This window comes from Macrosteles quadrilineatus, unplaced genomic scaffold (assembly GCF_028750875.1).
Source record: "Macrosteles quadrilineatus isolate MER2022 unplaced genomic scaffold, UCM_ALF_1.0 Scaffold_9__3_contigs__length_116548681, whole genome shotgun sequence".
NCBI lineage: Eukaryota > Metazoa > Arthropoda > Insecta > Hemiptera > Cicadellidae > Macrosteles > Macrosteles quadrilineatus.
The window spans coordinates 113890687-113917525 of record NW_026542602.1 but is presented as its reverse complement, the minus strand read 5'-3'; the positions used below and the strand labels follow the sequence as shown (position 1 = coordinate 113917525).

At 35.0% G+C, this 26839-nt stretch overlaps 1 protein-coding gene across 3 annotated transcripts in view; it reads right to left on the bottom strand.

The window, feature by feature from the left end:
- LOC129002757 (uncharacterized) overlaps positions 1 to 21419 on the bottom strand; it is a 67499-nt gene extending 46080 nt beyond the window's left edge. For all 3 annotated transcript variants that reach the window (XM_054430796.1, XM_054430793.1, XM_054430795.1), the window contains exon 1: positions 21264 to 21419. The gene's annotated coding sequence lies outside the window, so the exon portion shown is untranslated. The remainder of the gene's footprint in view (positions 1 to 21263) is intronic.
- Between the last annotated feature and the right edge of the window lie 5420 nt (positions 21420 to 26839).

Sequence of the window (26839 nt, the reverse complement as noted above, 5' to 3'; positions counted from 1 at the left end):
TAAAATTCTTACCGGTTTTCGCAATTTTTTTATACTTGAATAATTTATTTTTGCAAATATTATTATTGTTTTTCCCTTACTTTGCTTTAAATTTTACTCATTTAATTTTTTTTCGTAACTTTACTCCTTGACCCCCAAAACTACGAGCCCAATGTTATTATTATGGAGAATAACATTGAAATTTAATGACTTTGTTATGGTCATCAGAATCGTTTAGAATCGTGCTAGAGACTTGTAATTTGGCAGTATTGTAGTATGGGATACTAAGTTAAGGGTGAAATTTGCAAAAGTCACATTTTAAAATTTTTAACTCCCCAAAAGTCCAAAATGGCGGATATCTAAAGACGATATAACACGTTTTTTTACGGCTATCAGAAATTGGTATTTTTCAAATTTTTACTGGTTTTCGCTATTTTTACATACTTAAATAATCACTTTTTGCAAATGTTATTAATGCTTTGTATTTTCCTTGGCTTAATTTCGGTTTTAATCATACATGTTTTTTCGTAACTTTACTCTTTAACCCCCAAAACTTAAAAGTTGAATATCAAAATTTAAAAGGTTTCACCAGTTTCACGAGGTAATAATAGACTCTTTACCTTTTCTGTATGCACAAGGTTATTAAAACTATACAAAGTTTACTGTATTAGAGCTAACACCAAGGTATGAATATAATAAGGACCATTTAAAAAGTCCCCCCCTCTCGAAATCCCCCTTATATCTATCCTATAGCCACCACAGATTCATCGGTCTAAATCACGTTTACCAATTTCTAGATTAGCTAAAAATCCTGAAATTTGCACCCTGTCGCCCTGTGGCACATTTGTACTTACAAAATTTTACCCCCAATTTTCGCTCCTTTTCCCAATCTATGTAAATTCTTGGGAACTGTTTCATTGACTGCTTTGTTACCCTCTTTGTTACAACTAAACTACTATCTACTAATTCACACCCCTTCATCCCACCGCTAATGACGACTAACAGCTAGGGGGCCTGTGGGCGGAGCCCCCAGCGAGCCAAAGGCGAGTTTTCTTTATACACTAACAATAGTATTAATGAATTACTACATGACTTCGACAAGTTAGGTAATTAATTGTCAGTATGCCAAAGGGAAGAAGAGTGGGTCTTTGAAAACAGTCGAAGGCGGACACCCATCTAGAAAATCCAACTAAGTTTTTAAATAAAAAAAAGAGTTATTTTGATTTTCAGGATACAAATATGCCCGTCTGGAACAAACTTACCTTTTAAAATGGAAAGATGCAAATTTCTGTTATCTATGACATTTGCAGCACAAGCACTTTATTTAAAGAGCAGCACTGTTCTTAGCCAGACCAATTTCAGTCATGGAGCAACTGTTGTTTTAAGTAAGGCTACATCTTTTAATAGGATACGCATATTCATTACGGAAAATTCTGGCCAGGGTAATATTCCTGAAGGTAACTTTAAGACTAAAATTGTAGTATTCATGGAAGTGATTTTGTGATAAAAATATTGTTTGTTAGTGTTTATTTTTAAAAGTGTTTTCTTCAAGCAGCATTTTATGACCCTAAAAATATGGTACATAGGCCTATTGGTTTGATATAATAAAATATTTTGTTAAATGTGTTTTTAAAATCTTAAAAAAAAAACTACCCTATAACATACTTGAACTTGAACACTTATTAATTTACTAAATAATATGATACGCATACGGCTAGAAAATGGCTGGACTGCTTCCCTTCTAAGGCCTTATTATTACTGTATTAAATTTTCGACGTCGAGTCAATATAACACGATGAATTTGTTTTCTAAATTCATAGGTTTTTTGCGGGGCATTGAGCCGCACAGGTTCACTAGTATAGATTATTATAGCTCAGTGGTCGAATCTACCACATAGTTGTGTAATAGCTATTTACATTACAAGTGTAGTAAGAGCGTTTTTACATCACGCAGGTGAATGTTGTGCAACGAGCGAATGCGAGTTGCATAATTCACCGAAGTGATGTAAACACGCTCTTGCGTAACGTGTAACGTACAAGATTTTACCTGACCCGACAATATTCAGGAGGTACGAGCAATATGCTTCATTATCAATTTCACTCATCTTCTAACAGTAACGTTCATTTACAAACAAAAGCTAGGTTAGGAAAATTCTTCAAAGCATAACAATAAAATTCAAACACACAGCTGATTTCTAGCGTTGAACGTTTTTGGCTCCATAGAGGTATAATTTTTAAGTTATCCACTCAATGTTATTTAAATGGGTTTCATTACATCACCGAGTGAGTTTTTGTTCAACTTTACATCACTCGAGAAGTAAGGAAGTTGTATACATCACGCTTGGGATAGGGAAGTTTAACATGGCGGGTTAGGTAAAATATTGTATTTAATTTCTTTGGATCAGCTGTCTGAAGTTGTGAAATATGCAATTTGGCAGTTCTTCTTGTTTACATTGAAATGTCAAAGCAAATATTAACAAACATATAAGTGTTCTCATTGCAGCCATGGTGGCAATCTAGTAATCGTGGTGGCAAATCAGGACGAACCTTCACTGGGCACAAGCCAAAAAGGGTTCACTAATCCTCACCTTGGCTGGGCACATGGTCCACGCCAGGCAGACGGCGCGGGTGTCCGGGCAAATGCGGACACGGAATATTGGGGACACATCATTAAAGAGGGCAAAAGCGGACACTAGAGATTATTGCTACCTGACAATGGGTTGACAGGTCTCTGCAAATATTTCAAGGGCGGAACATTGCGGACACATGTATCAACGACGGGGAAAAAGGTGCGAGGGAGGGAGGCCACGGGTATTTGGCAGTTTAAATCTTTATCAGCTAGACTATCCCTATACTATTATACGCGTTACGTTTGTGCTTACAATGTAAAAATGCTCCAAGGATTTCCAAAACTGGAACTAATAGCCTTCAACAAATGTTGTTATTCATTATGAATATTTCGTGGAGTTTACTGTTAATAATTAAATTTTCATTAGAGAGCGGTTGCCAGATTAACAATGTTTGTTAATTAAATAAAGAATAAAGACGGGGAATCGCTAAGAGATATTGGTTTTACTATGATAGTGGTTTAAATAACTTATTCTTGCAATCCAATTGTTGTCTTCAAAATTGTTGTCTTATATTGGTTTTCTTACTTTATTAGCAAACAGCTGTCATCTGGACTAAATCATTGTGTGGAAAGATCGTAAAACCAGTGTTGTGTGGCGTAAAAGTTTTTTACCGTGCACTTAGTCAGCAAAATTCAACGGCCTATTTTATTTTCTGAAATATAAAAATATTATAATATATGTTATATCCAAACAAATTGTTTCATGAGTGAATAAAAATGTACTAATTTTTCTGTGTAGTATGATGTCAGGAATCGTACGTTACTCGCCCGGTAAGCCTCACTGTTCTCGCACGAAAATCCTGTTAAAATCCGCGAATAACTGTCGTGCTTGCACGGTAAAACACCATTTACCGGGCTAGTAGTGTAATATACTATTCCTGTAGGCCTGTAAAAACTGTACGACGTGTCTATCGCCTGAGCAATCAATTGACAAAGGTAACCCGATGTCAAATATGAGCCTATAAACAATGATATATGGTATGAAAACTTTTTCATACCACTATCATTGTTGTGGTGTGTGGTGGTGTAACATTAAGCCTTGTATAATTTTAATGATGCCCGGCTTAGCTTCAAAAAGCGCGATATTTATCTAAAATTCGGCATTTTTATTTGATGCGTGTTTATTGAGAATAATTTGTAATGAATAATTGACAAATGATAATGGACCACACTCTATCCACTTGTTCTAACTATTAATATCATATAGAACTCAATAACAGAATGATGTTCAACTTATATTCCAGCTTTCAATAAGTAGTTGAAATACATTGAAATACATTAAACTTAAGAGATATTTATAATGTCAAATATTTTGGGGGTCGATATAAATAAACATTAAAAATGGTAGAGAAATTAGTTTATATTTGTAAACCTATTATACATGTAAAACTAAAACGAAACATATCAAATGCACTTCTGAACAATATTATCAATACGTTAGTTATAAAAATTTGGTTTAAGTAAATTGATTAAGTTCACTGGTATTTTTCTGTTTGGAATTTCACAAACGTACAATTCTTGGGGCGCGAATGCCAGAGTAGGGGTGTTACTGGTATTTTTCTGTTTGGAATTCAGCAAACGTACAATACACAGGGCGAGTTTACCTGGGTTGGGAGGTAACTATTAGATGTCAGTTTGCTTCTTACCGTCACAGTGTACGCATTCTTCGGTATGGAAGTTACAACTACGCAAAAGAGTAGGCCTTGTGCTCTTTATAAGGGATACGCATATTGGTTACTAGCTGTACCCGCGGGCTTTGTCCCGTTTAACTTCTTAATTTTCAAGATGAGCTCGTTCGCATGGCTCAATCACGTCCTGGTTGAAGTGCTTTCGCTACGCTCACTCACCTTTAGGTTGGAGCTCGTTCGCTGCGCTCACTTGCCTTCAGGTTAGCTCGTTCGCTACGTTAACTCGCCTCCAGGTTGAAGTTCGTTCGCTACGCTCACTCACCTTTTGGTTGCAAATTAGCTGTTGTCATAAATTAAAAAAATAATAATAGTGCTGCACCCTGTTGGCAATCCTTGTACCTTTAAAGCTATTGAACAGAACCAACTTGTTTAATTGAAACAGCTGATAAGATTCATTAATTCCTTTTAAATATGAAAAATCATAAGGTTAACATGGAAACTCCAGAGCCACTGGGGCGGAGCCCGAGAGTCCGATCAGAATAAAAACAACTTAGTTTTCCTATGTAATGCCTAAAGAATCGGTGTACCAAATTTCAGCCTCCTAGGTAAATGGGAAGTGGGAGAATTAGTGATGAGTGAGTGAGTGTGTCAGTGAGGGCTTTGCCTTTTATATATTTAGATTATTCCTATAATCTGTTAAATCAAATTGTTTATATAGGGAATAATCTATTACCGTGATGCGGCACAACAGGATAGGCATAATACATCCAATTTTAATAGCACAAATGGAAATTCGCTAAACATAGGTTTCATGGCAAGACCTAGGCCCGAAACCGAAACAGATTTTATTTTTTTTGTTTTAAGCTCCCCAAAGGCCAAAAACAGTCCGTTCAAATATGAATGTGCAATATAGAGATATTTGTACATGCGTCCATTAGCACTATAACTCAAGTAAAAATACGATGTTGGCAACATTTGAAACAAACGTGTAAAAATCTACGTTGTTCAAAGGAGATCGCGAACCAGCATGGCCGGACTAATAAAGTAAGAAAACCCAATATCTCTTAGCGATTCCCCGTCTTTATTCTTTATTTAATTAACAAACATTGTTAATCTGGCAAGCGCTCTCTAATGAAAATTTAATTATTAACAGTAAACTCCACGAAATATTCATAATAAATAACAACATTTGTTGAAGGCTATTAGTTGTAGTTCCAGTTTTGGAAATCCTTGGAGCATTTATACATTGTAAGCACAAACGTAACGCGTATAGTATAGGGATAGTCTAGCTATAAATAGAAAGATAAAGATTTAAACTGCCAAATACCCGTGGCCTCCCTCCCTCGCACCTTTTTCCCCGTCGTAGATACATGTGTCCGCAATATTCCGCCCTAGAAATATTTGCAGAGACCTGTCAACCCCTTGTCAGGTAGCAGTAATCTCTAGTGTCCGCTTTTGCCCTCTTTAATGATGTGTCCCCAATATTCCGTGTCCGCATTTGCCCGGCATTCACGGCGCGCGGCAATGAATTCCTAGAAAATCCCGAGTGACCAAAGAAAGTGCATGTTACATGTTATTCAAAACAAGGGTTAAGTTTATCCTAAAATCCCACCATTAGATGATTCAAAAGCCAAAATATAAGTGAAGTGATGTATCAAGAAAGAAGACAGCTGGCAACAACAATGAACCTCTTTTGTGAAATTCTTCGCTTGTCTATCAGACATGACAGATTAAGCACATTATAGCTTATTACGTTACTAGTCCTGAAAATATGTGTTTACTGGACGAAAAGTAAGTAAGTAAGTATTACCATACGAGTCCGGTAAACACGTTTTGGACGAGTGACGTACGATAGTTTACTCTTGTATTAATTAAACTAGGACTAATTTTAACTAGGATTAATTTTCTATTTTAGTGAGGGTCTCATCCACAAATATCTTCTAAAGTAAAAGGTTATAAAAATATAGCTATAAGCAATAGAAGAGCAGTGGTCTATATATTCTTTTGTTTTTATTAAAATTTGTACTGCCACATCAACATTTAACGATAAGCCACTGTGAAAAATCAATACTGGTGAGAACTTTCAATTTTGTGATTATCAGACCTAGACACCTGAAGAAATTTATCAAAGACACATTCTTATTTTCAGTATATCAAACTAAACATGAAATTTCCAAAAGTACAATGTTTGAAAAACTTTCTACAAATCATCAAGAACAATACAATACCCCCGCCACAGCAAACCTGTAGACGAAGCGAATTTCAACCTGTCTGGTTACATTTTTTCTATAAATAAGACATATTTATTCCCAATTTCAATAACATTAGATTTAACGAGTGTTAACGAGGTTTGCTACTACGGGAAAGGTAAAACATGTTTTTTGACCATACGTCAATAGTATAGAATGAAATAAATAAATTTGCCAAATTTTATCAAAATATATCCGTAAACCACAACAACAAAAGTAAACTACAACAGTTTTCATTTTCTCCATGAGACTGTGGTCGTTCCCGTGCGAGACGAAGTCGAGTGCGGGATTGCTATACGAGTCCGGTAAACACATTTTGAACGAGTGACGGACGATAGTTTACTCTTGTTTAAATGTTTAAATTTTAACTCAATCTATCTTGTCTTGGAAAAATATATAATTAAAAATATCGTTATGCCAATGGTTTTAATGATTAATTTTGTCTTAATTTTTCCATCTTTTCATAAATTGGGTTTAAATTTTGTGTTTGCATTATGTTAAGGATGTTGTTTTCATTTTTCTTGTTACTAGATATACATGTAATTCTTCTTTTACATTCATCCTTCCTCCTTTTTGTTCATATTCTAACATTTTGACACTATCTTTAATTTGTCCATAACTATGGTTATGTGATAAAATGTGTTCGGCGTACATTGATTTTTGAGTTGTTATTTTGTTGTATTTTACTGCTTGAATGTGTTCTTTGAATCGTCAAGAAATTGATCACCATATTTGTCCCATATAAAGTTTAGAGCAATCTTTGCAGTTGATTTGGTATGTTCCTGATTTTCCACATTTGTGCATTAGTTGTTCATAAATATATATATATGCAAATGAAAACATTAGAAAACAATTAGTACCCTTTTAACTCATTTTATTATCAAACAACTAGTTTCAACACTTGGGCCATAGTCATGTTGATATTTTATTCAAATATAATAACAAATAATAAAAGGAATAATTATAATCATATAACTAACTATACTAACTAAGAGCTAACTTAGAATTTAGAGGATATTGATTTATTCTTTGTTTAATTTTGAGTATATCATATAATATTTCTGTTTTATTGCAATTGTAGGATTTTTTCAAACATCGGATTTGTTTTGTGGGTGTTCATGGTATTCAGTAAATTTTGAGGAAATCTTTAGTAATTTGGGTATATTTATGAAAATCCTCTTTGACATTTATATTAAGATTCATTATTTTGTTATTCTAGAATTTCTAAAGTTCCATGTATATTTTTATATTTATGCCACGTTTCAATTAGGTGCTCTGCAAATTTTGATTTCATTGTCGTTTTGTTACCTGATTTTAATGCTTGTATGTGTTCGTGGAACCTTTTCTTGAATTTACGACTTGTTTGGCCAATGTAGGATTTATTACAGTCTGAACATTTTATTTGATAAATGCCGGATTTGTTCATACTGTGTCTTTAACTTGGTTGTTATATGTTTCATTAAAAATGTTTAACATTAACCCCACAACCAATTTCTCAAAACTATACTAGAGGGTACTATTCAATGGCACAGAAGTACGATATAAACTGACGCGACGTGACGAAGGAAAAATCAAACTAACACTGTGACGGATGGACCTCCCTTTTAAGTTAGAATGTGTCTCCTCAACAAACAGATATTTTTTTTCTCAAATATAATCATAGATTAATCTGTATTGCACTGATGAAATCGCGGAAGTTTTTAACTACAAAAGATCCACCAATACGATTTTAATACTATTTAAAGGTTCTTCCAAAAGAAGAGATACCAGTTAACATACTAATAATAACTCCGATGACGTACGGTATGGGAAATATTTTATTCATTGAATGATCAACCATATTTGGTAACTAACGCAATTAATAGCATTATTGTTTTAACACTTATTACTCTTTAAACAATGCTAATTGCTCAAAATATGTATAATTTTCACTCAATTTATCGCAGTTGGATTAATTAAAGTAAGCCTTGAAAGTAAACCGTCGATTTTGACGGGTTTCACTTAGTATCTGTCTATTCTGTTTAAGAGATTTAAAAAAATCTAAATTGTAAGAGTTTGTTAGCTCACAGGATCATGGGAGAGGGTTCAAATTACAGGTCACAGGGGGTTGGGAAAAATAGCGGATTATGTCCAAATCTACCAGATCATGAGAAATAATGAAAAATATGCTCATTAACATGTGATTACAAATGAATAATTGTAACTTTTATTCTACTTTTAATTCTGTTGGTAGAGTGTAGTTATAATAAATACAATAAGCCCAACAGTTTTAGTGGTTTGTACTTACAGTCTTACGTTCATTAGTTACGTCTTTAGTTCACTGGCTGGCTACGTGAGTTCTTCCTGGAACCGAGGGGGGCAGACCCTCCCTGCCAAAGATAAAGGATGTGCCCAGCCAAGGCGTTTCAGTTGCCGCATGTGCCCAGTAAAGGCAAGCCCGCAAATCAATATTGACTTTTTTAAATCCTCACCTCAGAACTTTTAAAGCCAAAGGGGCAAAGTCCATGGTCTCACGGTCAGTATCAAAGTGTGAATAGTCCTATTACCATTCTTGGTATGGTAGCTATATTTTTGTAAAATTAAACTGCAGTCTAATTAGCCCAGTTGGTTCAGTAGTTTTTGTACCTAATAAGTATTACCATTGACTATGTATTAATAGTCAAAGGTATTACACATACAGACAGATACCATTAGATTTTTATATGATAGTATAGATATAGATATAGAAGTATAGATAGATGTAGTAAAAAATAAACTATCAATCAAAATACATGTGCTTTAAGAAGATGTAAAAATGAAATCATTTCCTACTTCTCCAAAGTTTTGAAAAAAATTATGTAAATTAATTAGGTACTTCACATAATTAATTATGTGAAATAAAAATTAATGTACAGATAGTCAGGAGTCACTACACCAACCAAATTGCCATTTCATTAAACCACTTCCTGTTTACCCTGAGCTCACCATCACAACTTTGTTGTATTGAGCCAACACTAAAATTACTGTAAAACAAAACTAACAAGAACTCAATGCGAAAATGTTTGATCTATATATTCCAACAACCAATCCTGCTGGAAAACAACCACAAGTCGGCCGCAAATATCAAATCTGTCCCCAAATGCCCGCAAATCGGGTAATTGGTTGTAGATTGGCAACACAGAACACAGGTCTGCGCACCGCTTAGTCACGCAGGCGCAGTCGACCTTGACCGCGCGCTCGGCGCAGGCGTCAAAGGAGCACTACTGTTGTGTTGAGTTTGGTTTGTTGCTCAAGCCGATAAAAAGGTCTACCGATGATTGCTTACTGCCAATCATATTTCAGTCATCAAAGCGTTGTCTAAACTATGATCTAAACAGGAGTCACTCAACTCATGTACAGTAGTTCTTTACGTTGTTGGAGTATCGGTTCGTTTCGCTGGCTAAACTCAGGCGTCAAAATCAAAAGATACTAGTTTACCTTGTGGTTGCCAGATTCTTGAAATGTGTAGATATCTTGCTCGATGTACATTTCATTTCGCTACATGTGTAGCATCGTCAGGAGCACAGTTTGTCACTAATGTGCTCCTGTACAAACACTAATGTGACAAACTGTGCTCCTGACGATGCTACACATGTAGCGAAATGTACATCGAGCAAGATATCTACACATTTCAAGAATCTGGCAACCACAAGGTAAACTAGTTTATTAATTCGTTCTTGAAGCTGGAATAATACACAACTCAAAAGATACTGTTGAGGTTTGTTTGGTTAGCTGCTCAAATTCAAATCAAGCGTCGTTGTGACATTACTGTTGTGGTTTGTTTGGTTGGTTGCTCAGCTCAAGCGTCGATGGTGTGTGTTTTACTTGTTGGTCTGCTCATGCAGGCGTTATAAGACTCTACTGTTGAGGTGTGTGTAGCCTACGTGTTTTCCCCTTTTTTTATTGACCAGCTCAAACTTTAAAGCAGCACTACACTACGGGTAGGAATGAATTTTTTATCAGCTCAGCCATAGCCGTCTCTAGTCAGCTCATATTAAGGAAGTAGTACTGTTGTGTTGTGTTTGTTTGTGTAATCAGCACAATTACACAAGCTCCAAAGAAGCACTACTGCTCCGATGTGTTCGGTTGGGTGCTCTGCTGTTGAGGGTAGGCCTATATTACTACTAGAATATATTCAGTTGGCTTCCTATCCAATAGTCAATGCTAATACTTATTAGAGTTTGAATGGCCGCGTTTCTGTTTTATGCATAAAGCTGTTTTGAAATAATTACTTGTCAGAGTTGATGTTAGTTAAAGGCTTGTTGATAATTGGATTTTCTATAACACGATGAAAGGTATTTTTTTCAGTTGGTCAGCAAATTGTTTAATTTACCAAGGCACGAACGTTTGTTATGAACAAAATAGAATAAAAATCTAATTAACTTAATAAAACACAAAATGACAGCTGCAAATGACACCACTCATGTATCATCTGTTGGCTAATTAACATGATTAAACAACAACCAGTAAAGATAAGAATGAATTTGCACACACACATAGCTGTCATATCTAAAGCTTAAAACCGCTTTAAAATAGTATGATGTCCAACAATGGTATAATTTTGACTGGTATATTTTAGTATATTGACTGGTTAATTTCTAAGAACAAGGAAACTTAAACTTCGTAAATTAGAACATTCGCCGGCAAACATTATATACCACGAGGAGGAGTGCAGATTCATCATGTTTTATTCACATCGACCTCGAGTTCTGGACATTAGCACAGTTCTTTCCTAGGAGGATTAAACATTAGTTCTTTCCCACCTCAAATGTCCTTGTTTACCTTATCATTATTTCATGACCTTGTACCCTTACAGTTTGGTTGCAATCTTCTTGAATGTGATATGTTAGTGTGATTAAGTCCGTTATGCAGATTTGTTTCTCCAAAGTCTTTTACCAATGGTTTGCCTTCGATTCACACTATTAGAAATATTATCTTCTCGCCATAAGGCAAAAATGGCAATCGGGTAAAAATTGACATGTTTAAATACGTCACTTATAATAATATACAATAAATGCCGCGGTTAAAAATTTTAGCTTGTGTTTGAAGACTTCATTTAAATTCGTTTTTTGAAGAGTATTAAATAAGTTATTTTTTAACGGGTAAAAGAAAAAACATATTTTGGACTCAGTTACGATTATGCCTAATTAATTTAACAAGAATTATTATTACAGTTTATTTCATTTGCTGAGAATTTAATAAAGTATCATGATTTATTATTGAACTGGGGTAATTTTTATTATTTGGTCGTCTTTACAAAACTGAGAATAAAAATGGATTATATAACTTCTGGCTTTGAAGCCCCGAGCTCTACCTTAGAACAGCTCTTTCCCCGAAAAAGAAAATCACAGATCTCTTATCATTTTAATATAAAACCTAGATATGATCATAAGTACAACAGTATAGCTTAGGACAAAATGATGTTTTTTTACGCCTTTGTCTAGTCTTAACTCTTGTCCTTTGCTTGATCACCCATCTAACCAGATCGCTGAATATTTAACATTACAATTTTGTTTCTCAATAATTTATAATTATTATATTTACATAAACATTCAGTGTTGACTTGTAATTTCTACAGGCATTGTTTACAACGCAGTATAAATAACATGAAATTGGCATGTTTTTGGCGGCAATTCGTGAACGAACAACTTTAACTCCATTTTTATGTACTGTAGTTAGGATCATGACCAATTATTATGGGAAATATTTGGTTTGGTGTAATAGTACATTACTTTGCGATCGTAGTGTTCTCATTTAATGCGTGTTATAAATGTACTGTAAATACGTAATAACTTTTGAAAATCTACACATTATTGTCTTTTGACTCAATGAACCTTCGCTTCATATTGACCTATCGTTCAAGTCTCTCGAGACTTCGTTGTTGTCTTTGAAAAATGTTCGAAATGTTGTGTTATCAGCTTTAGTGTTACAAATCAATGACAACTGCATTGAGATCACAAAGAAAATGATATGATATAACATTATACAATTTAATATATCTACATAATACACTAGTTGATAAACAAGATAATTTAAAACAATTTTACTAAACCGGTCAGACCAGTTTGATGTTTGATACAGTGTGTAGACAGACCGTTATATTGTTGACGGTGGTCTGTGATGGTCAGAAGAAAGTGAGTTTTCCACCGTCCTAGTGAAAGCTGTAGGTCGTCGACCTTCGACAAAGACCAACAAACACTACATACACATGAAACATGGCCACTATCACAGACGTTCGATGTAACAATGTCAACTGAATACAAAAAGACCGCGAAAACATACATACACATGTTCGGGGTACAGCAACAACGCCGACACAACAAAAGATATATAGTAGTGACTTTGAATAGTGCAAGTTTACATCATACTGAAAAATCTGTGGAACGTTTTGATGTGTATACCATGTTGGTAATGTTTGGCGTCGATGTCGTTTAAGTCTTCTTCTCTTGTTTAAGAGTTAATAGTTTGTTACGATATATGTTGTAAGTGTTGTTACTATATCTTAGGAGACGGAAAGCGTTCCAGGACTTTGTCTTGGACAATCACCTGATTTATGGCCTAAAGGGTAGTAAACGCTGGAGAGAGAGGGGAAGAGAGAGACAATGAGAGAGTGAGAGGGGGTGAGAGAGACTATCAATCAGCTAAATACTGTAAGCCTATCTGCACATTTCATAATCCAGTACTAAAAACATTATTTATACGATAGAGTTTATTAGTTTTGGGTTCCGTTGCTGGCCACTATTCCTGCTATTGTTATTCAAACGTCTGTGAACAGCTTAGTTGTGGTACGACACCCCAGTCCTTAAGGGAAGGTAGACTATACGCTTTGTACTCTTCCGCCTTGGACGACACGCTATCTCTCTCTCTCTCACTTTCTCACCCCTCCTCCAATCAACCTAGAACTGAAGGTCAACCGACCTCCGTCTGGAACACATCCCTATACTCTTGCGCCTTCGTGTGAGGCACCTGACGCGCTCACTACAATTTACTCTAAACTAACAGATAATCATCAAACCAACCCAAACTCAAGGGGCATGCACATGAAAACAAGCTTCAGCTTTGCTATGACAATAGGATGGGAAGTTTACTTGTATGATGAAAAGGTCTACTTGAATGATTTGAGTCTCGAGTTGAGTATAAATCAATGAGGCTGTGAATACAGATTCTAGAGGTTTTGATGTGGACTATCAATCCATCGTTGATTAACTATACCGTTGGTCTATATCCTATTAAATTTAATCCTTCAATAATCAATGTGATTCTTATATTGCACTGTATACTAAATACGTTGAATTACGGATCTAAAAGAATAGATAATCTTGGTCGTAACCCCTTTAATTTAAATATTCTCAACATAAGGCGAGAGTATGTGTTGTCCGTGAGCCCGTGGGCTCGGCGGCCTCGAGCCAAGGTGTGATGACGTCAACCTCTCCCAGTGACGTCACTCCTTGTAGGCTTCGCCTCGCCTCTGAGTCTTGGGTCATCGTGCCTGTAGAGGTGTAATATTGCGGAATAATGTAGACTGCATAGGTAAGTTATAGGGTTGGAAAACAAAATAAAAGAGTTAACACTTCAACGGACCAATCTTCGATATGCCGCGAAATATTTTGCGGTCAAATCCTTTTTTAAGCGTACGTGAAACCCCAGGTCTGGCCAACAAATATAACAAACATAGGAAACAATGACCCCTCAGTAAACAGGTTAACCTGATCGTCCCAACATTACTGTTACAGTCCCTGTATTAGTTGTCACAGTGATGTTTTCATTCTCTGCCTACTTTAATCTGTATAAATGCCGTAGCTCAAAGGGGTAGGTACTGTAAAATCAAGGGGTATGTCCTTTTAGCTTCAAAGGGGGCTGGACTGTAAAATAAAACGCCTTTAACCTCTGGAACACCCTTTACTTTAGAAAACATTACGATTAATTGAACAACTAAACACATCTTACTGTATTTGTACTGTATCATTTTTTATGTAACTGTCATTGGTTTAGTAATACCATTGACTAATAGTCAAAGGTAACGATTTTCGACAGAGAACAATCAATAACTTTATCAAAATGTAAACAAAGTTAAGCATAAATAGATAGACCATTTCTGACCAGCATTTGTTCCAAAAAATAAACATTCCACTGCCGGACTTAAGCTCGAGGAAAATCATATACAGTATGCCACGTGATAGCCGGGTTCATCTGCACGAATATAATTTTAAACCAGTATCTTTTACGTTCACCTGGAACAGAAAAGCTACTACGTTAGAAAGCAGTAATATTTAGATCAGAATTTAGTAATACACACCTCACGGCTACGCTACTGGCCAATAATTCTTGATAGTTCCAAAGATGACAAGAGTGACGAATTACTGAGTATACGACCAAGACAATGAGAGGCCAGCCAGGAGCTGCGAGCTGCTTATGTGGGACGCGATGAGCGCTCGTCTGTGACGGACGGAAAATGGAGCACACAAACACGAGGAACAGTAACGGTAACGGGGAACGCTATGGCGCCGTAGCTGAAACACTGGAACCGACGACGTTCTCACGGAACGACGGAAACGGAAATAATCGATCACATACTTGCTCTCCGTAAACTGCCTCTCAACGCTTGTCTACGATGGATTGATGGACTAGTTTTCTAGGAGTTCGGATATAACCTGACATCACAATGAAAATCTCGTTTTATGTGCTGTTATCATGAAAAATTGGCCCATTATTTAAATAAGTATGTGTTAAATGGAATAAAGTAGACTTTAAAGGTGCTACCAATCATCAATACATTAAATGCACAACTATACAACTATTTTGCAAACTGTATAACTACGTTAAAGGTGTCAATGAGAAAGAAATGTTATAACATTCGTCTATTGTACAACAAAGTTTAGTCCTTTTTTTAAAGGTTTGCAACATAATCTTGTGGGGCGAGAGGATAGGTTCGTTCGTGTGCTGAAGTCGTGTGGGGCCTGAATACGGTATTCAGGTTAGGGAGATGGGATAGATGGCTCAGGTCGATAAGAATGATCAAAAGGGACCATACAGTTCTGGCTAATATTATTTAATCAGCTCAATATACGTTCATCGTCGCCATCAAGTGAGGGAGGTCCCGGATTGCTCATGCACTCGCTTCGCGCCACTTTTTCATTAGTTTCAGCTCCTTGATGGAGCATAAACGCATGGTCAGCTGTGGTTCCAAGGCCTGGTAGCTCAGATGAGCTGGTTGATCTGTAGACGTCAACGTCGATGGATGTTCAGAGGTCGATCCTGGGGGTAAAGCTGAGGGACATCCTCTGCTAAGCTCTAGTGAGAAGGCAAATTGCATGGGTTTCTTTATCAGGTAAACAGTCGAGAGTGTTATGAACGCTCTAGCAGAGGAGCGGACTGTTTGGATTTGTCTAGCAGGCGAGCGAATTTATAGTGCTTGGCTTTATTTTAGCGCGTTTGTAAGTTATATTATGTCCCTTTAGATTGTCCCCGCACTTTTTAATTTACATTTATGTTTTAGAGGTTAAGTGGTAGGTAGAGAGGACTTGTAAGTTCTAACTTTGCCGTTTAAATAAAGAAGTTTTTTATTTATTTAAAAGTCAATGGACGCATTCAATTACAATTCTTAGTCTTTAAAATGCAATTTTCAGTAATATCAATCAACTAAATTATAAACATTGGTTATTAGCACAACTGCATCTAGACTATTATAACCGTTATTGACGGCAAACTTACATAAACTAAACAAAATGAAACGCCGACTGTGCAATCTTTAGTAGGTTTAATTAAAGTAGATTATTACTCTATGCCCCAGCTGTGGCAACGTTCATTACTCTATGCGGTCCCACGTTGTCTAACGGTTGCTACACGATGAAGTAATTAGTGCACGTAACAGAACCTGATGGGGAAAATGTCTGAAACTCGTCGTTATACGTCCTTAACAACAAATATCACCACAGATGAATGGTGGTTGAAAACAAGAATAGTTCATAGTAAATAAAGCTTATTTTATTTTTTCTTCACATTCTAGGCCTCTAAGCTCTAGGCTCTAGCATGTACAAAATTATAAAATCCATTGGTGATTGGCAGGATTTGAACCTGTATCCACGGGAACAGAAGCCCCGCACACACTCTACCACTAGGACAGCTCTCTCTCCTACAGAGTAATGAAAACGTAGATCTATTCACAAGAAAACTATGAAGGTCTTACAAGAGAATTCAGAGTTGAATTTGACTAGTCTTGGTCAGGTTGCACTGTTTCCAACAAAATTATGCTAGGTTTCAAAAGAAATCATGCAGCGATGACTCAATTCTACAATTATTGACTCTGTGAACTAACCTTGAACAACGGGGAGAGCTCAGTTAAACCCATTGACTGTCAAAGGTTAAACTACAGATGGTATTGAGATAAGAGAGGCTACATCACGTTTGTGGGATTTTAATACCATTTTAGTTGCCCTTGGAGAAGATACTGAGCGGAACATTGGTCGTGACGGTGCAACTAGTTTGAAGATCACAGAATGCAAAAGATAACTACACCACGAAGCGGTGGCTTCAGATGAGTTGGTTGTTAATCATAAACTTTCTCAACAACAAATTTGTAGGCCATATTTCTGTTGAACACCAATACTATTAATGTCTGAGAACAAGCATAATATAATGAACGGGTATATATAAAAATGGTAAACGATACGAAAAGTACCCGCATTCACACCTGAAGGTTGCCGGATAGAACCCGATGGGGATTGATATTGCATCCAGATGTAATTTGTCATTGGAGTATCTATTGCTCTCAATTCCATTCCCATGTTAAATCTGTAGTCAGTTTTAGAATGACCGTAGTTGAATTAAACTACCGAAAGTGTGTGCTGTGTCAATTACAATTTCTGCAGAATACTTATTTAACAAAGCTAAACTGAAAGATCAACTGACTATTAACTATTTTTCGTCACACTGCAACAAAAACAGTCGTTTTTTATGCATGCGTTGCGGGTCTTAAGTGGCATATTTACTCTTTAGGGAGTAAAAATCCAGCTGTTGTCAGCTCAGTTGTAAATTTCGATTTTAAACAATATTGCATGTATCAAAGGAAGTATTGTTTGTTTAATCGATTGTAGTTAATCGTTGCCTTATTGTAAATTTTTCCACACATCAATAGTATTATGCATACTACCGGCGCCACAATCTTAATCAACGAAACGATTGAATCACTTACTAAACAGCTGATTGTTTCCATTAGAAAATTAAATGGAAAAAAGTTAGAAGTAGTTTTGAGAGATTATCTTCAAATGAAAACTATTTTAGTTTTGATACATAGTTTGTTCAAATAATGATGCAATATGAAAAAATATAGTCCATCACACGCTCATTTTCCAACCTCGGCTTCGTCTCGATCGTAAAACTTGAGCTCGAGCCAAAAAGAGTCACTTCTGATGAACCCTAGTGATGAAATATACTATTTCGCATTTGTTCAAGTCACAACAAACCATCATTGTATTAAAAACTTGCAGGGAAAGTATTAAAGAGACTGTGGTAGTGTCCTCTGCTAGTACAATGAAACTATGCACTATGATATTACACAATGATCTTTCTAATAAAAAATTGCCACAACTTGTCCATCGAAGGATATCTACTTCCGTATACAAAAGACAATGGTACACTAATTCTCTAAATTTGCCATGCATTTGAATGCTTCTGTCTGGATGATTTTGAATGCTTCTGAATGCTTTTGATTCTTCAATGTATAATAAAATGTAGCTTTCAAAAAGGTACACTGATCTATATAAATACAACTTTTTTCAAATTTAACTTATGTCTAGGAAACTTTGGAGACAATACTCCTTCTGTCCATTTAGAAAAAACGTATGCACGTAGCCTACATTTAAAACTTTATCTCAGTTTGGGTGCAGTTAGTTTGACCGAACTACTGTATATTCCAAGCCCGAATGAAAGCTTCATTGCTCCCCAACTAGGCCAGTCCCTTCAGTCAGCCTAGTATTGTCTAGAGTGGGTGAGGTGAAAGACTATTTCCATTTTACTTTCACAACTCAATGTGAACTGTGTGGAACGCGTCGATAGTACCGAAACACACGCTTCTCCTAGCTATCGATCCCAACGGTGAATACTGATATTAAAATTTATTTAAAAGTTTGCTATCTTTGAATTAAACTAAAATTGTTGTAACCTGGTATTCGACAACATAAGCAAGTAAAAATAAAGAATAGTAAAATGAAAATGTTTATTAATATTGATTGGCCAGAAGACTTCTCAGGATGAAGTTTTCATTTCGGGTTCAAATAAATTTGGTACTTTGCTTGGCGTTTGTAAACGGCCACGATAAATTTACTTCTGTGACCTACGACATAATTCCTAAACCAATTCTCCAATATGTTGTCATTTGTTGATTAAAATCAAAATATTAGGTCAATGACCGTATAATGATTGGTTCATAACATCAAACCCAATGACGTTGTTATAATGAATTTTTAATGAGGAACCGTTAACGATTTGTCCATATTATAAAAATAAAACATATACCCTATCACGTTTTGACAACGAATTTATAATGTGAACACAAGGAAGTACAGTAGTACCCCACATGCTTTATGTTTCTAGGAGTATTTACATGTAACATATTTCTAACAGAATATGTAAAGTGCTTTTAAGTCAAATAACACATCAATGGTAACAAATCGACCGCAAAACGCTTGTCGAATGCCAATCATCGGTGTACCGGTATTTATATTTCAAAAGGATTGAATTATTTTGGAAACACAGAAAAATGAACCTCGTAGGGACAGCATGACACAACAGCCAGGTTCATAATCGCTCGCCAGCGAAAGGAAAAGTCACGACCCAAAAGTAAGTTATTGCGACAGGCCCGTGGGCACGACGCTCTGTTATAGGCGTGTCAAGTTGTTCCACCTCGTCAACCCGAATATTCAAACGTAAACGTATCTGATTGTCGTGATACTGAAGTGGAGAGATTGATTCAGTATCATCTACAAACAAAATCTTGAGTTTCCATTTTCTTCTCTTTAGTTCAGACCACATTATTGGTTAGAAATTGTAGTACTTAAAACCACAAACTAAAACATAAGTTTGAATCGAAGAAATCCATGAGAAGAAATGCGACAAGAAATTAAACGTGTGTTTTAAAGTAAAATGATGTGCGATAAGCAATTCATTATCTATCGTCGAATTATGAACTGTTTTGACTTCGAGTACGTTCTAAAAACAAATTACTTGGATTCTTCCGTAGTCTATTTTAGCCATTTCTCAATCCAAACCTAAGCAAGCACGCCTAATCCAGAGTATGTAACATTTGTTTTCCACACCTCGGAGGTGGAGGCAGGCATACAAGGACGTCTGGTTGGTCAATCGCGTCGTCTGCCCACTTTCGCGCTCTACGTCGCCTAATATGTCACTGCTGCTGCTTCCGCTCAAGAATTGCACACCGCCAGGTGTTACACACAGGGAGTGATATTAATTTTAAATTCAAACACGTATTGCTAAATTTGTACATAATAGATCCAGCTGTACTTGTTCATCGGGCAATGGTCTTTACCACACACGATAATTATACTCTTCATTAAACATTAAAGAATAATAAAAGTACGTTCGTAACTTCCCAGGCTTACTTTCAGGCATTATATGTGTATATATGTTATGGACTCCGAAACCGCTCGACAGATTGTAATGAAACTTTCAGGCATTATTAAGCATCTTTCAAGGATTGTTTGTGTGAAGTTTGGTGCAGATCCGTCAAAAGGGCCCCGCCCCAGAGGGTTTTAAGGGGTTCAATGTCAGACTTTTGGAACTACAATGTTTACAAAAATATTTTATTGAAAAGCAGATGTTTACTTTCACCAACTGTTTTGTAGGTTTGAATATGTTTGAATCACAACATTCTGTATAAGTAATGATTTTAAATAGCGCCACAATGTTTCCACAGAATGCACCACAGAAAAGTATTTTAATTTTGGATAAGCCCTTTAAACCCCAATCGCAGCAAACCTGTACACTCAACAAAGTTTAAATTCTCCATTACTGTATTAAATATGTTAACATAAAAAGTAAAAACCTGTGTCAAAGTATTATAAACAATAAAAGGGATGGCAATGTCATTTTTATCTTTCTATACCCACACAATCTAACATAAATTATTAAGTGAATACTGTAATAATCGTGTGTGCTATCCCAAACTAGCTAAACTTGCTGATAGTTAAAAAAATCGAATGAAGATTTACTAATTGAATCGTTTATTTTCAATCGATAGGCCTAGCGTAGCCCAGTTAATAAACTGTACACCCCAACAATGTTTGCAGGATAATCACCATATCATACATTTAGAGTGAAAGGATTTTCAATTTTTTTAAGCCTTAGTCTATGATATACGAAATTGAATTACGTATTTTTTATGTACCAGTATTTTTTTGCAGTTATTTGATTTGTATGTTGTAAAGAGCTTTGTGTATATGTTATTAATCAGTTTTGCTATTAAGTTAATAACATTATCATTGGTCTTGTTATTAACAGCACAAATTACCCGAATTATTATTTAATCAAATACTAAGCGTGTAGAACATTCTTAGATAAGATTACTTTGGGTTATAATTTAATCATCAATTTCATCCAACAAGTAGCTCTCACACTGGGCACTGCTGACTGTACTCAATAAAATCAATGCTTGGGTAGTAATGCTGTATGAAAAGAAATCAAATGTACAATCGGCAATGTGACTTATAAATAAACAAAATCACATCCATAATCGCTGTAAACTCACCGGAGACGGCACTGAAAGTCAAAGGGTCGATTTAATCCATTCACAAATATTGTATAGGAACTTTTTGTCACTAAACACCTCACACTTCACAACGCACGCGCAGACACTGACTTGCGTTCTTCACTGGGCGTGCTGGCGTGCAGCGTCCACCTCTCTCTCTCTGGTCCGTCTGAGATGGTGGCACAGTCAGGCGGAGATTCAGTTAACTGTTTAAACAAGTCGGCTCGGCAATTTCCCGCCGTTAGTAGTGGTGAACTACCGGTATGACCCCACTTTAGGCATGTTTTTCCCATGTTATTCTTATGGGGATCATTTTTTAGCCACCAAATCCAAAAATCCTGATCTTCGCCTGTACACCCCAATATAAATGTTCAATACCATTGTATAACTTCATTACTATTTCAAATCCACATGCATTTACAAGTATATTCTCAAAATCATCAACTTGACAGTGCGAGGTTTGTACGTAAACCATTGATATATAACTACTGCGTAAACTTGGGCATGCTGCTGGCCTTGAGTGCGACCGGTCTTCTCACTTTCAACAGCGACACTAACAACACATCAAGGCTACTTCGGGTACCTCCGCCAAGGTTCGGTGATCCTGAATGCGCAAGTGTTGAGACCACTGCAATTAATTATGCAGACAGCCCAGTCTCAGACATTCTATTCGTTGCCGAGACAGGTGCGCCGTGCCAGACGTCTAGACAGGTGCGTGGTGCCAGATGTCTAGACAGGCGCGCGGCGTCGGACGTATTGACAGTGATTGATGTGATGACAGGTGACAGGTGTTAAATTAAATTTGTACTTTCATATTTTAATTTTCTCCAGAAATTGTTAAAATAAATTTTACAAATACACTGCAATTGTTAAAAATTATTTTATGAATTCACTCGCTGGGAATTATATAAAAAGGCGGGGAAAACCGGTTCCTTCAGTAAGTCCCCTTCCGTCGCAGCCAGCGCAGCCATCTTGATCTCTCTCCTCTGGTAAGTTTTTTTCACATGCGGGGCTGGGCTAGTGGAAGGCGTCGGCACCGTGGACCTGTCTAGACATCCTACGCTGCCACACCCCTGTCTCGGTAGCGAATAGAATGTCTGAGACTGGTCTTTCTGTATAATTAATTGCAGTTGTATGGACACTTCCTCGCTTGCTCGTGCGGAAATGACTTAGTTAGGTGACTGCCTGTCTGTGTATTTATTATTTGAAACTTAGAGAGAGTATTTTTCAAAAGACTTGTGACAGTGAAACTTAAACATTAAAGTCCTAATTTTTGAACTTAGAAAAATTGTACAGGATTTTTCTTTAAAACTTATTATTTTATTATTATTATTTTTATTATTATTTTTAAAACATTATTTTTCTCTAATGACACTTTGTCATTTTTGTATAACTTCCACTATGTTAAAATATAACAAGCCCTGATTTTTATACAATTAGCTGAATTTCACTCATTAAGGTAACACAGGTAACATAGGTAGTTTTCTCTATAGCACACGATGTATAAATGTAGACTCAGCATTCTGAATTGCTAAAAAGTATTTTTATTTAACAAATTTAATTTTTGATTTAGTTTTGATTTTGAAAATTGCAATTATAAAATCTTATTGTATAAAATTGTTTTGAATATTAACATTTAAAATTCTGATTTAAATTATTATTTCTTACAAATTGAAATTGTTAAAATGTAATTTCAACTATATAGAAGATGCCAACCTAGTTTTTAGTTACATATATAAAATGAAGACTACATGAACACTGCTCTGTGTCGCTCCACTCAGCATTCTGAATTGCTAAAAAGTATTCTTTTATTTAACAAATTTAACCTTTAAGATTTAGTTTTGATTTTGAAAATTGCAATTGTCAAATCTTATTGTATAAAATTGTTTTGAATATTGAAATTTAGAATTCTGATTTAAACTATTATTTCTCATTAATTGAAATTGTCAAAATGTAATTTATACTAAAGAGTATTTCTCAACAGTTACTATGGCAGTGAAACTTAAACATTAAAATCCTTATTTTTGAACTTAGAAAAAATTTTACAGGATTTTTCTTTAAAACTTATATTATTTTTCTCTCATGACACTTTGTCATTTTTGTATAACTTCTACTATGTTAAAATATAACAAGTCCTGATTTTTATACAATTAGCTGAATTTCACTCATTAATGTAACACAGGTAACATAGGTAGTTTTCTCTATAGCACACACTGTATAAATGTAGACTCAACATTCTGAATTGCTAAAAAGTATTTTTTATTTAACAAATTTAATTTTTGATCTAGTTTTGATTTTGAAAATTGCAATTATAAAATCTTATTGTATAAAATTGTTTTGAATATTAACATTTAAAATTCTGATTTAAATTATTATTTCTCACTAATTGAAATTGTTAAAATGTAATTTCAACTATATAGAAGATGCCAACCTAGTTTTTTGTTACATATATAAAATGAAGGCTACATGTCAACACTGCTCTGTGTCATTCTCCACCAAAAGTAACCTGATTCGCCACTACAATTTGATACATCAAATCAAGGTAAAACTGTGTAAAGTTTGTAATTTAATCTGTGATAGTAACATAGCTCTAAAATCTCATATATTAATAACTCACAAGACTTGTAGTTTCTGTAAAAGAAATGTTGTTGGTCATTTTAAAAGACATGTACATTCTTGCAACAAATGTCCATATACAATGATTAAATTTGTTGGTGAATCGATTAAAACTAAACTTAAAAATACTCTTCACTCTTGTCCTCTGCCGATAAAATGGACTTTAGTAAGGAGAATCAAATTTATAAAATATTCTATGGATCAAAATGGAAAATTAGTTAATGAGAAAGAATGTATTGCAGATTTTAGAAGCATTACCACCTTAACTATTGAGAAGAGAGATTTAAAGCCTCAAATTAAGAATGCTCTTTTAAAGATTGATGCATCTATACACAAATATCAAGCCCAAGGCAGTGGATGGATTTATGACCATACTAAATATTGGCAGTTACATGTTTACAAGTATAAGCCCTTAACTCCAAAATCATACATTCCCACACCAGAGAGTATTAAATTGACAAAAGCAGTTTTAAATATAAAAAATTTGGATAATAAATGCTTTCTTTGGTCAATTTTAGCAGCTTTATATCCAAGGAATGCTAATGATCATGCTGAAAGGGTCTCTAACTATGTACCCTACGTAAGTCAGTTAAATATGACAAATATAAAATATCCCGTAAAAATATCTGATATAGATAAATTCGAAAGACAGAATAATATAAGTGTTAATGTATTTGGAGTTGAAGACCAGAAATGTATATATCCATTAAGAACAACCAAACTAAATAGAAATACTCACATAGATTTATTATTATTACAAGAAGGTCGTAAATCACATTACTGTTTAATTCGTGATTTTAATATGTTAATGTTCCACTCTACAAAAGATGACCATAAGAAGCATTTTTGCAAATTTTGTTTACAACATTTTTACACTAATGATATATTGGAACGTCATGCAACATATTGTAAAAACTTTGATGCCCAACGAGTGGAAATGTCTAAACAAGATACATTACAATTTAAAAATTATAAATATCAACTTAAAGCCCCATTTGTGATTTATGCAGATTTTGAATGCTTTATAAACTCTAACAACCATACTCCATCTGGATTTGCATTTGTTGTAGTAAGAGATTCTAAGATAATATCTGAAGAGTTGTATAGTGGTGCAAATGTTATGGATGTGTTTTTCAAAAGGTTGTTTGAGACTTATGACTTCATTAAAAGTCAAATGTCGATATATATTCCCCTTGTAATAACTCCAGAGCAAGAGGCATCTTTCCAAAACTCAACACATTGTCACATTTGTGAAAAACCCCTATATTTTGATAGGGTGAGAGATCATTGCCATTCCTCTGGGCAATACCGTGGAGCTGCCCACAATGATTGTAATTTAAACTATAAAGTAACAAAGAAAATCCCAGTATTCTTCCATAACTTGAAAAATTACGATGGTCATTTAATAATGCAACACTTAGGAAAATTTAATAATTGTAAATTAAATTGCATAGCCAAAGATATGGAAAAATATATATCATTCTCAGTTGATGATTTAGTATTTTTAGATTACTATAACTTTCTGTCTCTTCCATTATACAAATTAGCTTCCAATTTAAATATATTTAGATTCATACAAAATCCACTACTACAACGCAAAGGTGTATTTCCCTATGAATACATGACAGGACCAGATAAGTTTGCAGAGTATCTCCCTCCTATAGAAGCATTTTACAGTACTCTAACTAAAGAACATATCTCTCCCAATGAATATGAATATGCTAAAAATGTCTGGATACATTTTAATATAAATAATTTACAAGAATATCATGATTTATATCTTAAAACAGATGTATTGCTACTGGCTGATGTCTTTGAGACTTTTAGAGACCTGTGCTTAAAAGATTACAAACTTGACCCCGTACATATGTATTCACTTCCTGGACTTACGTGGGAGGCCTGTCTTAGAATGACTGGTATAAAATTACAACTATTTCAAGATATTGACATGCATTTGTTTATAGAAAGTGCGATTAGAGGAGGAGTCAGTATGATTTCTACACGTTACGCTAAAGCCAATAATAGATATATGGGCGAACACTATGACCCCAATCAAGAGAGTGTGTATTTAATATATTTAGATTGTAACTCGCTATACTCCACAGCTATGTGTGAGCCACTACCTGTGGATGGATTTCGTTGGACTAATGAGATAGACTACAAAATCTACTAACTCTTATTTCTGAAGAGTTATATAGTGGTGCAAATGTTATGGATGTGTTTTTCAAAAGGTTGTTTGAGACTTATGACTTCATTAAAAGTCAAATTTCAATATACATTCCTTTTGTAATAACTCCAGAGCAAGAGGTATCTTTCCAAATCTCAACACATTGTCATATTTGTGAAAAACCCCTATATTTTGATAGGGTGAGAGATCATTGTCATTCAAATGGCCAATACCGTGGAGCTGCCCACAATGATTGTAATTTAAACTATAAAGTAACAAAGAAAATACCAGTATTCTTCCATAACTTGAAAAATTACGATGGACATTTAATAATGCAACACTTGGGAAAATATAATCGTAAATTAAATTGCATAGCCAAAGATATGGAAAAGTACATTTCATTCTCTGTTGATGATTTAGTATTTTTAGATTCCTATAACTTTCTGTCCCTTCCATTATACAAATTAGCTTCCAATTTAAATACATTTAGATTCATAGACAATCCACTACTACAACGTAAAGGCGTATTTCCTTATGAATACATGACAGGACCAGATAAGTTTGCAGAGTCTCTACCTCCAATTGAAAAATTTTACAGTACTCTAACTAAAGAACATATCTCTCCCAATGAATATGAATATGCTAAAAATGTCTGGATACATTTTAATATAAATAATTTACAAGAATATCATGATTTATATCTTAAAACAGATGTATTGCTACTGGCTGATGTCTTTGAGACTTTTAGAGACCTGTGCTTAAAAGATTACAAACTTGACCCCGTACATATGTA